We start from the raw sequence: 16,548 nt of genomic DNA, 5'->3' as shown, positions 1-16,548 counted from the left end.
CCCACTTGGCAAGTCACCGGGCACATGGCACCAGCCGGCTGTGCCTATACCTGCTGTGCAGAGGCACTGGCAGCTCAGGCAAGGCACAAGAACACAACTTCACAAAGCAACAAAGATCCACACTCTCATAATCCTCAAACCAACACTACAGGTCTGAGTTTTGTCCACAAAATATAAAAATGTGCCATTTACTCAGATGGGGTTTAGAAAAATAAGTTTTCAACAGCAAACAAGTTGTACAATATTACTGGAATTATAACTCCATGGTTGTGATTTCTAAAGAAGAGGCCTGGCTACTACTCCAGGTGTTACTACTATGATTTTACCGAGCCTGCGTGAATTTGATGGAAATAGTAAAACTGGAAGGACACAGGATTTAAAGAATCAGCAGACTTGAGTTCACAGCACCATGTAATCTGAGCTATAACCCTGAACTCCCTTAAGCTCATGGAGGCTTATTTCTTCATCTATAAGAATATCTCTGTTGGTTTGCTGTAAGCAATTAAAATACACTCAGCTATTTAAAAGTGTCTTATGAATTTTAAAGTAGTGTCCCACCAGGTGGCTATCACTAGAGAAGCCAAATTTTCCTATGGGTTTACTAGATTACTAGCCTTGGATTACTCGAAATGAGAAAGAGCTGGCAGGGCAGTCTTGCAGACACACCACACAGCGAGAATACAGCCCTTTTTATTGGACAGGACTGCCAATAACAAAGGACCCTGTGGAAAACATGCTGCTAATTACATGGAAACCTGGTCAGTTTTTAATTCTGGGAGATATACTGTCCTTTATTTTGATTCGACAAATTTGAATGTAGGAACAGAGCAAGAAGACAGAACAAACTGGCACAGCTCTTAAAACTCACGTGAGGCCAGGTGCAGTGGCTCATGCCTGCAGTCCCAGCATTTTGGGAAGACGAGGCAGGAGGATTGCTTCAGCCCAGCAGTTCGAGACCAGCCTGGGCAACAAAGTGAGACTCCGTCTTTACAAAAATAATTTAAAAATTACCTAGGCATGGTGGCCTGTGGTCCCAACTACATGGGAGACTGAGACAAGAGGACTGTTAGAGCCTAGGAGTTCGAGGCTTCAGTGAGCTATGTTCACATCACTGCACTCCACCCTGGGCAGCAGAGTGAGACCCTATCAAGAAAAGAAAAGAAAAGAGAGGGGAGGGGAGGGGAGGGGAGGGGAGGGAAGAGAAGCCTTACATGGAAGGAACATCATGCCCAGAAAAAACAAATCTCGATACTAATCATAGGCCCACATATTTTAAAAATTCAACTCACATAATTAGCAATGATATAAATAATATATGGATATAGTTATGTTTAGGTGTCACGAGTGACATACTGGTGTGAGACTGGATGAGGAGATGCTGTCTATTCCTCCTTTTTCAGAAACACAGGAAGCTGTTTATAGCCACTGAAAAAAGGCTAAATAATGATAGTTCACACAACCAACACTCAAATATTCATTGCCAGTTATACTGCTATTTGAGGAAAAAGAGGAGATTTGGTTTTCTCGCTTTTTAAATATTAAATGCCTGAGAGCTTTTGTTATATCTGTTAAATTCTTAGTATATGCCAGGAGATGTTCTAAGTGCTTTGAATGTATCAATTTATTTAAGTCTCATAATAATCTTATAAGGTAGGTATCATTATTATTGTTTCTGCAACTCAGCACAGAGCAGTTATAAAACTTGCCCAAGATCACACATTTCATTAGAGGAAAAGCTGAGATTTCAATTCAGAACTTTAACTAACATACTCTACTGCCTAATAAGATAAAGAAAAACAACATACATTGTACCCAACTGTTTCAAAAAACATTTACTACAGGCCTACTACATGCCATGGATATGTTATACATATATCATAGGTACAATATGCATAAAATAACAAAGCTTTAAAGACACTAGATTTAAACTGAAGTTCATGAGTCAGTGTCTTAGTCCCTTTGGGCTGATATAATAAAATACCATAAAATGGGTGGCTTATAAACAACACAAATTTCCTTCTCACTGTTCTGGAAGCTGGAAAGTCCAAGGTCAAGCCACCGTCAGACTCAGCGTCGGGTGAGGGCCTACTTTCTGGTTCGCTGATGGTGATGGTGCCTTCTAGCTGTGCCCTCCCATGGCGGAAGGGGCAAGATAGCTCTCTGGGGCCTCTTTTATGAAGGCACTAATCCCATTTATGATGGCCCTACTTTCATGACTCCCCATGACCTAATCACCTCCCAAAGGTCACAACTCCTAACACCATCACACTGGTGATTAGGTTTCAACATATTAATTTGGAGGAGGGGATGGGGGAGATACACAAACATTCCAACCACAGCACTCATTCTCAATTAATTAATAATGTCCAGTTATCACAATTACTTGACTCAGGTGTTTTTGGGACTGGAGGCAGGGAGCAAGCAAGGCTTAGAAGAGTAATCTACCACTATCAAAAATAATATTGCTCATCAGGAAGAGGAAAGTTCTGGGACACATCTGGCTAATCTTTTTGGAAAACAGGTTCTGAGGAAATTCTTAAAGAGGACTGATTATGCAATCCTGGCTACAGTCAGTACCTACTATTTTCAATGGGGATTTCTTTCCATGAACACATGACTGACTCAGTTCTTAGGCATAACTGGGGCTAACACAAACCAGAATAGCAGCAGGCCTCATCCCAAAGAAACTGCAACATAAACTTACGCCTCAAGAATTATTTTCCAGATGCTGTAGATGTTCCTGTAAGGGTTCCTTTGGTTTCTAAGGTACAAAGATGGACAATTCCTCAGATGGCCTCAGGAGACGGCTCTTAGATCTGCACTGGGCAGAACCCTGGGATTAACAAGGTGAGTGATATCTATCACTTTTGGATTTCAAGGAAGGAAAGACAAAATGATATGAGGGCCCTTACAACACTTAAAAACGACAAGGGTACTTAAGGTGGAGAGGAGCTGTTTTTTTCTGGTCTTTTTGACCAGGATTGACCCTCTTTTATCTCCTTTCTATCCCCCAGTTCCCGCTCACCTGCATCTCAGGTATACGGAAGTCTCTCACGTTGTCCCTTTGCTGTGCAAAGGCCCACAATCAATTCTTCCCTGCCCTCTCCTTTCACCAACAACAGAATTGTTCAGCCCAGAAGCATTCCCTTCCCTCCTCACCACGCCCTCCTCTTATTCCTTAAAGTGGCTGAAGTCAACTAAATATAAAGGAGGAAAGGAAATAGGATTAAACTAAAGCATAATCAATTAATCTCCAGTTGGTAATATGAGAAGAGATAATTACGGAAAGAGCTTTCCTACTGTTTCCCTTAAACCACAGTGCCATCCCCAGGGCCGGGGTAATCAGGAGGGGCAGGTTAGGCAGCTGGGGCACAAATGTATGGGAGTTCCGCTCTCACGTGCTGGCGCTGTGCCTGCATGACCCTGAGCGATGCCTCCTTCTGCTTCGTGCCCTCCTGCATGACTCACTTGCTTTATTCTATAGGCTCTGTGCCATCTTGGTAAAGATGGTCCCAGGGGACAAGAAGGAAAAACTTCAGCTGCTCTCAAGTCATTGCCTACGGAGAAAAAGCCATTGGTTCTACCCTCCCTTCTAATTTCTCACTAATTTCTAATTTAATTTCTGACTTAAAACTCAAACGCTTTGCTGGTGCCTGAACAACTCTCCTACAAGAAAGAGGAACAAATGGTGGAGAGTAAGGACACCTTCTGGCCCCAAGGCCTCAGAATGGATTAGGCATTCGTTAGCCATTCCTGGGGCATGGTGCCCAGGGGGCCTGGACACCAGTACTATTGCAGGCACAGGACCCGGTGGGCATCAGGATGCCAACCCCTCACCCTCACCCCAGGACCACCACTCTCTTCATCAGTTTTTCTTTTTGAACAAAGAATAAATATGTGGCTATTTTACCCATCTTAAACGAAACAGTCTTCTTCTGATCCCTCTCCACCCACTGATGACATTCCCTTTTGCAGCAAAACTCCTTTCAAGAATTGTCTACACTTGCTTTCATTTTCTCACCTTCCATTCTCTATCAAGCTCATTCCTGCCATGCTTTTACGCCTACCATCTAACCAAACTACTCTTATTGAGGTCACTAATCACCTTCACCTTGCTAAATATAAGGGTCAGTTTGTCACTCCTTCCTCCTGATCTACTTTCTTCACTGTCTTCCAGGACACAGCACTTTTTCTTGGTTTTCCCCCTGCTTTACTGGGGTTCCTTCTCAGTCTCCTCTGCTCTAGGAATTTTTAATATTTGAATACCACAGGTATCAATCATTAGTCCTCTCCTCTTCTCCATTTCTATCCACAGCCTTGGGGATCTCATCTAGTCTCATAACTTGGAAATACCAACGTGGGTCATTTGGAAGTCGTTATGTGGAACAGTCCTGTGCACTACAGGATGCCTGGCATCTCCACCACCACCCATACAATAAATGCCAGCAACAGCCTTCCTATCATTGCAACAACCAAAATTCCCTCACCAATTTCCCAAACAGCCCTGATGGCAGAATCACTCCTGCTTAGAAACACTACTTAGAAATAGGGTCTACGCTCCTGTAGGTATAGCTTTATTCTATAGTTTGATTAGTAGAAGTGTTAACGACATATTGAAAAGCACAAAATTCCATCTTGAGTGTGGATTTAAAATTTATTCAAGAATATCCTCATATATCCATTGGTTCTCAGCCCAGATAGTCCTTATCCTAACACGTCGATGAGCTTGGATTTCTTGTGAGAAAAGGATGGTGTTATGATAGCTGGCAGCTAAGTATCATATAACTTGAAACTTGGGAATGCTGCTATAGAAATCCATTTTGTGGTAAGAAAAAAGATGGGGAACCAGTGTGCAAGAAAAAACACTGGACTGATTTGGAAGTCAAAAGATCTGGGTTGTAATTCAGGCTCTGTGAATATACAGATATATCTGCTCATTTGGCAGAGCTTTATCTACTGGCTATGCACCAGGACCACCAAGATGAATAAAAGAGTGACGTGACCTAGAAGGGAAGGCTAGAGGGAGCATATCAGTCTCTAACTGTGTCTTGATTCCTCTAACCTTAAATCTGAATCTCCAAAGTACCTTCCAAGTAAAAAAGAAAATTAAGATTCTATGCCTCAAATCTGAATCTCCAAAGTACCTTCCAAGTAAAAAAGAAAATTAAGATTCTATGCCTCAATTCTGAATCTCCAAAGTACCTTCCAAGTAAAAAAGAAAATTAAGATTCTATGCAGATGCTGGCAATATGCCTCGTACAGCACACAGAAAACACAAACAGAAGCAGACACTATGGTACTAGAGAGCTGAGGTCAAGCCACCCACATGACATTATTTTATGTTCAAATTAGAACACAAATGTTACTATAAGAAATTACTGTTATTAATGTAAAAATCACTGCATTTCTACTTCTTAATATAAGAAAGATTTAGAGTATACACTCAAACGATCCTTTGGCGCAAAATGGAATAGAAATGACAATATCAGCCTGTTTTTCTGAAAGCATTATTTGTTGTACCAAAAATAATGTGATCTTTAATCACTGTATCCCTTACATAATTCCCACTCCAATAAGGCAAATTTGCAAAGAATTTACACAGTAAAATTGTCTAGTAGCTATAGCAGCTCACAGAACATGCTAAAGGGGATGGAACAACATTACGTCAACTGGCTGGAAACAGTATAGCTTCTAATATCTATCTATATCTAACATTTAAGTGAGAATTATTTTATTTTATTTATTTTATTTTTGAGATAGAGTCTTGCTCTGTTGCCCAGGCTGGAGTCCAGTGGCTATCTCGCCTCACTGCAAACTCTGTCTCCCGGATTCATGCCATTCTCCTGCCTCAGCCTCCCGAGTAGCTGGGACTACAGGCACCCACCACCACGCCTGGCTAATTTTGTATTTTTAGTAGAGACGGGGTTTCACTGTGTTAGCCAGGATGGTCTCAATCTCCTGACCTCGTGATCTGCCTGCCTCGGCCTCCCAAAGTGCTGGGATTACAGGGGTAAGCCACCGCGCCCGGTGTGAGAACATTTTAAAGTAATACCCTTTTGAAGAATGAGGATGTATTAAATATTTAAAGTCTTGAGATGATAAAGAAATGATCAGGAATAAAAAATGTAATTTTCTACTTACACAGATGTGAGGTTTAGGTTACTCCAAATTGTTAATATTTCTGCTTATCCTCCAACTAGAACTTTATGTACTTATATAAATAATTTTGATCCTTTCAATTACCATATGGCCCAGTGCCCCTAAAAGGCTGTTTCTATTAAACTAGAGTAAGAATGCTGCTTTTAAGTCAGCCATCCCCTGCCCACACTCGGCTGTACTTGCTTTTCCCCAAACACACTATGCCCCTGTTCCTTTCTGGGCTTTGCAGAGGCTACTTCCTGTGAGAGTAGGCCTCTCTAAAGACCCACTCACCTCTACAAACTCAGCTACACTGACATCAAACAAGAAGCCCTCCTTCACCTCTGCACAGATGAAGGAGCTCCTTCCGCGCTCCCAGGCACCTTCTTCACTCTGCTCTTGCAGTATATACAACATGACTATTACCACTTACTACCTACCTGTCCTTCCAATAGATGCTGTAAGATTTGCTAGTGAGGAGAACAACTATGAAAGATAATGGTGAAAAGGCTTTGTTCCTTTTACAAAAGATCCAAACTTTGAGGTCTATTACTTCCTCCAGTCTGGTGGTATGTTGAAATTTGAACCCCAGTGTGGCCGTGTTGGGAGGTGGGGCCTAGTGGGAGGTGTCAGGGTCATGGGGGCGGATTCTTCATAAATAGATTAATGCTCTCCCCTGATGGTGAGTGAGTTCTCACTATGAACTCTGCCAGAGCTGGTTGCTGAAAAGAGCCTGGCACCTCCTCCCTCCGGCTAACCCCTCACTTGCCACCCCCAAAGTATTTCCTCTCTCCCCATGTGATCTCTGCACACACTGGCTCCCCTTCACTTTCCACCATGAGTGGAAGCAGCCTGAGGCCCTCACCAGATGCCCAATTTTGAACTTTTTGAGACATCAGAATTGTAAGCCAAATAAACCTTTTTTTCTTTACAAATTACCTAGTCTCGGGTATTCCTCTATAGCAACCCAAAATGAACTAAGTATTGTTAAACTTGATTTTAATGAGTAAGAACTAAAGCCAAGAAAGATGAATGTGACCTCGTTTTTCCCATGTTCCACTATTCCCACATTGTCCCACTCAATGGACAAGGGCCCTTGTTCTCTGAACATGCACCATGAGTCAGAAACAAGGCGTACAGCTAGAGTGACTACAGATCCTGGTTTACCTGGAACAGCAATGGTTTAAACTGTTATTCTGGTGTAATTACCAATAGTGCCCTGGTTCACTCTCCAAAACGTCTGGTTTAAACAACTACCCCCAAGTATAAAAGACTGAAAGTCCACTTATATAAACATATATGTAGTCCATGTCTAGAGCGAGACAAGCATTTGGGAAAAACAGTGCTATTTTAATAAAAAGGATGACAGTTATCATTCACTGAATTGTTTACATGCTAAGTCCCTTACATATGTAATTTAATCTTCAAACATCTACTAAAGCAGATATCATTATATCCAATATTCAAGTAAGGAGACTGGAGGTCTTAGAGACCTAAAAGAGATCTTAGAGAAACCAAGTACTCAAGGGCACACAATTAATTAACATGAGAAGCTGACTTGCATCTAGATTAATCATTCCAGATGATATATGGCAATTCCTGAAACTACAGAACACAGACACAGTTCCTTGGGACATCCTGAAGGGGTGGGAAGAAGAAAAGATGAGAGATAAGGATGAAGCTAGGGACCAAGAAGAAATTAAGGCTGCCCTTCCTACAATATGAGTATCTTTTTTCTAACTCCTGGGCCTTTGGTAGCTCTACTAAGCAGGGTGTGTGTGTGTGTGTGTGTGTGTCTGTGTCTGTGCACATATGCACCCATATTTGTCTTTTAATAAAAACCAATGGAAGAGAAAGGTTTAATGTTTAAAGCTTTAAAGGGCAAAACCGAAGACTACACATTGAAGGAGATGACAAAGACAGATGAAAAGCCATTCAACTGATACAGAACTCTGGACTTAGGAAGATCACAGGGAAACTGTCACAAGTATTGAAATTGGAGGTTCAAGACAAGTTTTCCTAAAATTTCTAAGGAGCAAGTATAGCCTAGTTGAAGTCTGGGAGAAAGTAAAAAAAAGTAGGGGAGAGAGAGACAGGGCATTAGCTGATATAATATGGTATTATGTGGCAATAAAAGCTGTATTTTTCCCATCTGATATGAACCTTAACATGGTGAGACTGTATGTTCTTCAAAGGCAGAAACAATGGATTTCATCCTATTCTAATATTATAACTTTCACAAAGCTCACTTTAGAGAAAACAAATAGTCTTCGCAAAATTATCTTAGTAGAGCTTAAAAACAAACAAACAAAAAAGATTTTATATTCTAACCTTGTCTTATTTTTACATTTTCTCTACTGCATTCAGGTTAATATAGATACAGTCTCAATATCCAGGTATTAAAACCAGGTCACAGAGAATGACTTGAGTAAGATGACAGTCACCGGTGCAATGAGGAGGAGAATCAGTCGCAGTCTCACACCTATCAGGTAATTACACACTGACCCCATTTTTACAAACTCAGCCAAATTAAAGAATGCAAACCAATAATAAATGGTCACCAAACTCTCACCAATTCAATCTGCAATCTAGTAATCATATCTGCCTTTAAGATTAATGTGGCAATTAAACAAATTAATCTGTAAAACAAAACAAAAACCTAGTGTAAAACACATACACACACACACACACCATCTGTAAAAATTTAAAAAGACATAAATACACATGCTATATGTACACATTTCTTTTTCTACAGAGAAAACCAAGAAACTGCTAATAATGATTACCTTTGGATAGAGGAAAAACAATGAGAAAAAAGGAAATCTTATTTTTCATTTCATAACTTCCATTTTTTTTTTAACTTTGTAAAGACAGGGTCTCCCTTTATTGCCCAGACTGGCCCCAAACCCATGACCTCAGGTGATCCTTCTGCCTTGGCCTCCCAAAGTGCTGGGATTGTAAGTATGAACCACCTCATTTTATACCTTTCACTTATTGTATTACTTTTTTTCAATAAACAATTTATACAATGACTCATACTTTGTGCTAAAAACCTATTTTTTTCCAGAATTTCAGAAAAGTAGAAGGTACCAGACACGTCATGTCAGAAGAGCTCCCCTTCCTCCTCCTCCTCCTCTTCCTCAGCCTACTCAACATGAAGACCTTTCTGATGATCTACTTCTACTTACTGTATAGTAAATACATTTTCTCTTCCTTATGATTTTCCTAATAACACTGTCTTTTCTCTTACTTTATTGCACAAATACACTATATAATACATATAACATATAAAATATGTGTTAATTGACTGTGTATGTTATTGGTAAGCCTTCTGGTCAACAACAGGCTATTAGTAGTTAAGTTCTGGGGTAGTCAAGAGTTATATGCAGAGTTCTGACTCCATAGGAGACTGGCACTCCCTAACCCCTATGTTGCGTGCAAGGGTCAACTGCAGACTAAGACAGGAACACACTGCTCTTTCTCATTCCCAGAGATGCTGAGCACCACACCTCCAGGAAGCATGATACTGATAATGTAGGCATACATCTCAGTCAAATCATTCATTAATAACAGTGCAGGAGTTCAGTATATTCAGCCCTGCCTAGAGACTGTGATATGCCCCTTGTTATTCAATTCTGTGTATAGTCCACTCTCAAGAAGTTTTGTTTTTATGTTTGAGACAGGGTCTCAGTCTGTCACCCAGTCTTGAGTGCAGTGGTGCAATCACAGCTCACTGCAGCCTTGACCTCCCAGGCTCAAGCAATCCTTTCACCCTAGCCTCCCCAGTAGCTGGGACTACAGGCATACACCACCACACCTGGCTAATTTTTGCATTTTTTTGTAGAGGTAGGGTTTTGTCATGTTGCCCAGGCTGGTCTCAAACTCCTGGGCTCAAATGATCCTCCCACCTCAGCCTCCTAAAGATTACATGCATGAGCCACCACATCTGGCCCCTTGATACATTTATCCTTATGGCAAATGTATTTTTTATTGTAAATACATATGTATTTTTAAAGGCATATAATGAAATCATAGACATCAGGTCAACCTTAGATTTTTTTTTAAATATAATCTGTATTAAAATTTCTGATTATTAATATGGTACATACTTGCTTTACATAATCTGTATTTTAAATGAACACAGTAATTATTTTCCTATAGTTCTACCACTTGGAGAAAATCATCATTAACACTTTAGTATGTTTTCTCCTAGGTTTTTATCCCCCCATATAGTGGTTTTTTTTTTTTTTTTTTTTTTTTTTGAGACTGAGTTTCACTCTTATTGCCCAGGCTGGAGTGCAATGGCGCAATCTCGGCTCACCACAACCTCCGCCTCCCAGGTTCAAGTGATTCTCCTGCCTCAGCCTCCCGAGTAGCTGGGATTAGAGGCATGCACCACAATGCCCGGCTAATTATGTATTTTTTAGCAGAGATGGGGTTTCTCTATGTTGGTCAGGCTGGTCTCGAACTCCTGACCTCAAGTGATCCACTCGCCTCGGCCTCCCAAAGTGTTGGGATTACAGGCATGAGCCACCGCGCCCAACAGTTTTTGTTTTATTTTAAAGGTTATAATATATTATGTCCTGATAATGTCACTTTTCAGGTTATCATTTTTACATTTCATTGAAGAGTTAAAAAAATCTATAGATAGGCAGGTAGATAAACTCTCTTATGGCTGCATAATAGTCTGCCTTCTAGTTGCACTGTATGCGCATTCTTATCTTACTTCTCCCACTGCCAAAATTGGGAATTACAGAGGTCTGCAATATCCCTGATGAACACAGATGCGAAAATCCTCAACAAAACATGACCCCACTGAACTCAACAGCACATCAAAAAGATAATCCATTATGATCAAATGGGTTTTATATCAGGCATGCAAGGATGGTTCAACATATGCAAATCAACAAATGTAATACATCACCTAAACAGAATCAAGGATAAAAACCATATGATTATCTCAATAGACACAGAAACAGCATTTGATAAAATTTAACATCCCTTCATGATAAAAACATCAACAAACTAGGCACAGAAGGAACATACCATACATGGGGAAATGACACCCTCTTCAATATATGGTGCTGGGAAATTAAATAGCTGAATGTAGATGAATGAAACTGGATTCCTGTCACCATATATAAAAATCAACTATAGATGAATGAGTTACATTTATGTACACATTATTTATATGTGTGTCATGTATATGTTTTTGAATCTTCAATAATACAACATGCTAAAATTAATAATGGTCATGTACTATAAATCCACAGCTAACATCATACTAAATGAGGAAAATTGAAAGCATTTTCTCCCAAAAACTGGAACAAGACAAGGATGCCTACTTTCACCACTCCTATTCAATATAGTACTGGAGGTTCTAGCCAGAGAAATAAGGCAACAGAAATAAATAAAATACATCCAAGGGTACGCATGGTGGCTCACACCTGTAATCCCAGCACTTTGCGAGGCCAAGGCAGGTGGACAGCTTGACCTCAGGAGTTCAAGACTAGCTGGGCAACATGGCAGAACCCCGTCTCTGCAAAAAATTCAAAAATTAGCCAGCTGTGGTGGCACACCCCTGTGGTGCCAGATACTCAGGAGTCTGAGGTAGGAGGATTGCTTGAGCCCCAGAGGCCAAGACCACAGTAAGCTCTGAGTGTGCCACTGCACTCTAGCCTGGATGATACAGCAAGACTCTATCTCAAAAAAATAATAAAAAAGAAAAAAAGAAATAAAAGGACAAATTAAAAAATTACAAAAGGAGAAGCCAACTTATCCTTATTTGCTGATATTATCTTATATCTAGAAAAACCTAAAGACTTCACCAAAAAACTCTTCAGATTTGATAAATGATTCATAAAGTTACAGGATACAAAATCATTGTACAAAAACAGAGTGTTTCTACACATCAATAATGATTGAACTGAGGAAGAAATCAAGAAGCCAAATCTCATATACAACAGCAAGAAAACAAAATACCTAGAAATAAATTTAACCAAGGAGGTGAAAGATCTCTATGAGGAAAACTATAAAAACTGAGGATGACCCAAACAAAAACATCCCATGCTCATGGATGGGAAGAATTATTATCATTAAAATGCCCATACTGCCCAAAGCAATCTACAGAGTCAATGCAATCCCTATAGAAATACCAACATCATTTTTCACAGAACTAGAAAAAACAATCCTAAAACTCTTATGTAACCAAGGAAGAGCTTAAATAGCTAAAGCAATCCTCAGTAAAAAGAACAAAGCTGAAGGCATCACATTAACTGACTTCAAAACATACTACAAAGCCGTAGTAACCAAAACAGCATGGTACTGGTATAAAACCAGACACACAGATCAATGGAACAGAATAGAGAACCCAGAAGTAAAGCCACATATTTGCAGCCAGCTAATCTTTGACAAAGCCAACGAGGACATACATGGGTAAAGGACACCCTCTTCAATATATGGTGCTGGGAAATTAACCAAATGTAGACAAATGAAACTGGACCCCTATCTGTCACCATATATAAAAATCAACTCTAAATGAATGAGTTCCATTTATGTATAGGTTATTTATATTTGTGTCATGTATATGTTTTTAAATCTTCAATAATATAATGTGCTAAATATATTTTTTTGTTAAGTATTAAAATTGAACAAATCATTAAGCCTACATCAATATGTATTCTTTTTTAAAACGTCCACTAAGGTTCACAAACAAATTTTTTAAATTAGGTACTGATTTTTTTTTTTTTTTTTTTGAGACAGAGTCTCACTCTGTTGCTCAGGCTGGAGTGCAATGGTATGATCTCTGTTCACTGAAACCTCCACCTCCCAGGTTTAAGTGATTCTCCTGCCTCAGCCTCCTGAGTAGCTGAAATTACAAGTGCACACCACCACACTCGGCTAATTTTTTGTATTTTTAGTAGAGATGGGGTTTCACCATGTTGGTCAGGCTGGTCTCAATCTCCTGACCTCGTGATCCACCCGACTTGGCCTCCCAAAGTGCTGGGATTACAGGCGTGAACCACTGCGCCTGGCCAACAATTTTTTATATAATACGGGTATTAACTCTATTTGGTTTTTGTTTGTTTTTGAGACTGAGTTTTGCTCTTTCACCCAGGCTGCAGTGCAGTGATGCAATCTCAGCTCACTGCACCCTCCACCCAGCGGGTTCAAGCGATTCTCCTGCCTCAGCCTCCCAATTAGCTGGGATTATACGCGCCCGCCACCATGCCCGGCTAATTTTTGTATTTTTAGTAGAGACAGGGTTTTGCCATGTTGGCCAGGCTGGTCTCAAACTCCTAACCTCAGGTGATCTACCCGCCTTGGCCTTCCAAAGTGCTGGGATTACAGGCATAAGCCACTGTGCCCGACCAACTCTATTTGTTATATATTGTAATTATATACTATGTCATACAGTCATGCACTGCATAACAATGTTTTAGTCAATGACAGACTACATATAGCCCCATTAGATTACACTGGATCTGAAAAATTCCTATTGGCCTAGTGATGGCGTAGCCATCATAGCATTGCAGTACAACGCATTCATTACTCAAGTGTCTCTGTTGATGCTGGTGTAAGCAAACTCATTGCACTGCCAGTCTTGGAAGACGACAGCACTGACAATTATGTACAATGCATAATATTTGAAAATGATAATAAATGACTATGTTTCCAGTTTGTGTATTTACTATACCCTTAATCCATACTTTAAAGGGTATTTCTACTTTTTTTTTTTTTTTAAGTTAACTGTAAAAGCCTCAGGCAGGTCCTTCAGGAGATATTCCAGAAGAAGGCTTTGTTATCATAGGAGATGACAGCTCTATGAGTGTTATGGCCCCTGAAGACCTTCCAATACAAGATGTGGAGGTGGAAAGTGATATTGGTAATCTTGACCCTGTATAGGCCTAGGCTAAAATGTGTGTTTGTGTCTTAGTTTTTTACAAGAAAGTTTGAAAAGAAATAATTTTAAAAATAGAAAAAAGCTTATAGAACAGGAATATAAATAAAACATTTGCACAGCTGTACAATGTATTTGTATTTTAAGCTAAGTGTTACTACAAAAGAATCAAAATGTTAAAATTTAAAAGTTCATAAAGTAAAAAAGTTACATAGTAAGCTAAGGTTAATTTCATATTGAAGAATAAAAATTATGAATAGGCAGGGCACAGTGGATAAAAATTTTTAATTTTTAAAAATTAAAAATAGGCCTGTTATCCCACCTCTTCGAGAGGCTGAGGAGGGTGGATTGCTTGAGCCCAGGATTTCGACACCAGCCTGGGCAACACAGTGAGACCTTGTTTCTACAAAAAAAAAAAATTAAAAATTAGCTGGGTACGGTGGAATGTACTTTTAAAAAATTAAAAATTAGCTGGGTGTGGTGAAATGCACTTGTAGTCCCAGCTACTTGATAGGCTGAAGCAGGCGGATCACTTGAGCCCAGGAGGTCAAGGCTTCAGTGAGCTGTGACAATGCCACTGCACTCCAGTCTGGGTGACAGAGACCCTAGTCTCAAAAAAAAAAAAAAAAAAGGAATTTCAAAATAAATGTGCAGCTTAAGTACACAGTGTTTACAAAGTCTACAGAAGAGTGCAATAATGTCCTAGGCCCTCACATTCACTAAATACTCACTGCCTTACCCAGGGCAACTTCCAGACCTGCAAGCTCCATTCTAGGCAATACCCCATACAGGTGTACCACTTTTAAATCTTTTAAACTGTATTTTTACCATACCTTTTCTATGTTTAGATACACAAATATCTACCACTGTATTACAATTGCCTAGAGTATTTAGTACAGTCACATGCTATAAAGGTTTGTGGCCCTAGGAGCCATGGGCTATCATACAGCCTGGGTGTGTAGGAGGCTATACCATCTAGGTTTGTAGAAGTACACTCTATAATATTCGCACCTCAACAACAATCACCTAAAGACACATTTCTCAATATGTATTCCTGTTAAATGACAGATGACTATATATTACCAATGTAATTATATATTAATATTATAATGTAATTACATATTATATAAAGAAAAAATCTGAATACACGACTTGAATATTTTCCCCAGGTGACTGCCTTTTCGTGATTTGATATAAGCAAAATTAAATTATTTAAATTTTTAATATCATTACACATATGAATTGTTCTGTTTTAACCTTTGCTTCTATGTTTTAGTACATTCTTTCTCCTAAGCCCAAGATCAGATATTCATATACACTCTTTTCTAGTATATGCATTACTACATTTTTACATTCATTATTTGCAGTGGCACTTTTATCAATACAACATTCTTCTGAGCTTTCCATTCTGCTCCAAGTATTTTCTATTTTATCAACATCATACCATTTTCAAATTAATATCTAGCATTACAACTTTCCCTTCATTATTCTTCTTTACTGTATAAACATTTCTTGGCTCTTATATATTCTATAAAAATGTAAAACAATTCAGAATCACTGATCTATGAGAAATTCCCGAGATTTTGCTTGGAGTTATATTCAACTTACAAATCAATATAAAATACTAAAACTAAAGAATTGTCTTCCTATCCAGAAACATGAGTCTCCTCATCATCTTCAGAGCAAAGTTTACTAGTTTCCTTTCTACAGGCCATTTGCGTTTCTTACCAAGTTTAATCCCCGGCATATTTTGTGTTGCTACTATAAATGGGCTTTTTTTCTCATATTTTTAAACTGGTTATTATCATACACAAAAGATCATGATATTTACATGATTTATAGTGGAACCCTACTAAACTCCATTTTAGTTGATTGCCTTGGGAACTTTTTATTATCTGCAAATAATTTTTAGTCTCCTTTTCAACAGTTCTCTCTGTCACCCAGGGTGGAGTGCAGTGGTATAATCCTCCCACCTCAGCCTCCGGAGTAGCTGGAACTACAGGTTGCAATTACTGTGCCCAGCTGATTTTTTAAAAATTTTTTTGCAGAGACAGGGTCTTGAACTCCTGAACTCAAGTGATCCTCCTGCCTCGGCCTCCCAAAATGCTGGGATTACAGGTGTGAGCCACTATGTCTGGCCCATCAGTGCTACCTTAGACAGTACTGATAACAGCAAGTATGTTGCTAATTCTAATACAATTTTAGGTCAAATTCACCGTTTTAGTATTTTGGCTGAGTTTGACCTGAATATTGTTTACAAAATTATAGATATTTCCCATAAAATATTAACAGTAAATATCTCTAAACATTGACAGGAATGAAGTTCTTTTCCTTCACATTTTCCCAGTAAACAGATTTCTGATTTTCTTTCTATTAATTAGACTAGCCATGAACTCTCCCTATTTATTTTCCAAGTTTCCTTAAATGAATGGACACACATACATGCCCACACATACTCACTCTTATCACCTTATTTCTCCTAGTGTTCTTTGTTTTGAGAATTTTTAACT

General features: G+C 39.2%; 1 protein-coding gene and 1 long non-coding RNA gene across 4 annotated transcripts in view; one reads left to right on the top strand and one right to left on the bottom strand.

Moving 5' to 3' along the window:
• The window catches only part of RASSF8 (Ras association domain family member 8), a 124,642-nt gene that overhangs the window by 67,115 nt on the left and 40,979 nt on the right, over nucleotides 1-16,548 (bottom strand). The window contains exon 1 of one of the 3 annotated variants that reach the window (XM_017945751.3): nucleotides 2,025-2,190. The exons of the other annotated variants lie outside the window; for them this stretch is intronic. The gene's annotated coding sequence lies outside the window, so the exon portion shown is untranslated. Of the gene's footprint in view, nucleotides 1-2,024; nucleotides 2,191-16,548 lie in introns of those variants that run through there. 3 annotated transcript variants of the gene reach the window in all.
• On the top strand, nucleotides 2,490-8,571 carry LOC116268848. Its single transcript, XR_004176026.1, has 3 exons — nucleotides 2,490-2,569; nucleotides 2,726-2,847; nucleotides 8,506-8,571. It is a non-coding gene; the product is annotated as an uncharacterized LOC116268848 (long non-coding RNA).

The sequence above is a fragment of the Papio anubis genome, chromosome 9 (assembly GCF_008728515.1).
Source record: "Papio anubis isolate 15944 chromosome 9, Panubis1.0, whole genome shotgun sequence".
Lineage (NCBI taxonomy): Eukaryota > Metazoa > Chordata > Mammalia > Primates > Cercopithecidae > Papio > Papio anubis.
Note: the sequence above shows the minus strand (reverse complement) of the source record. Positions and strands in the feature narration are given on the sequence as shown.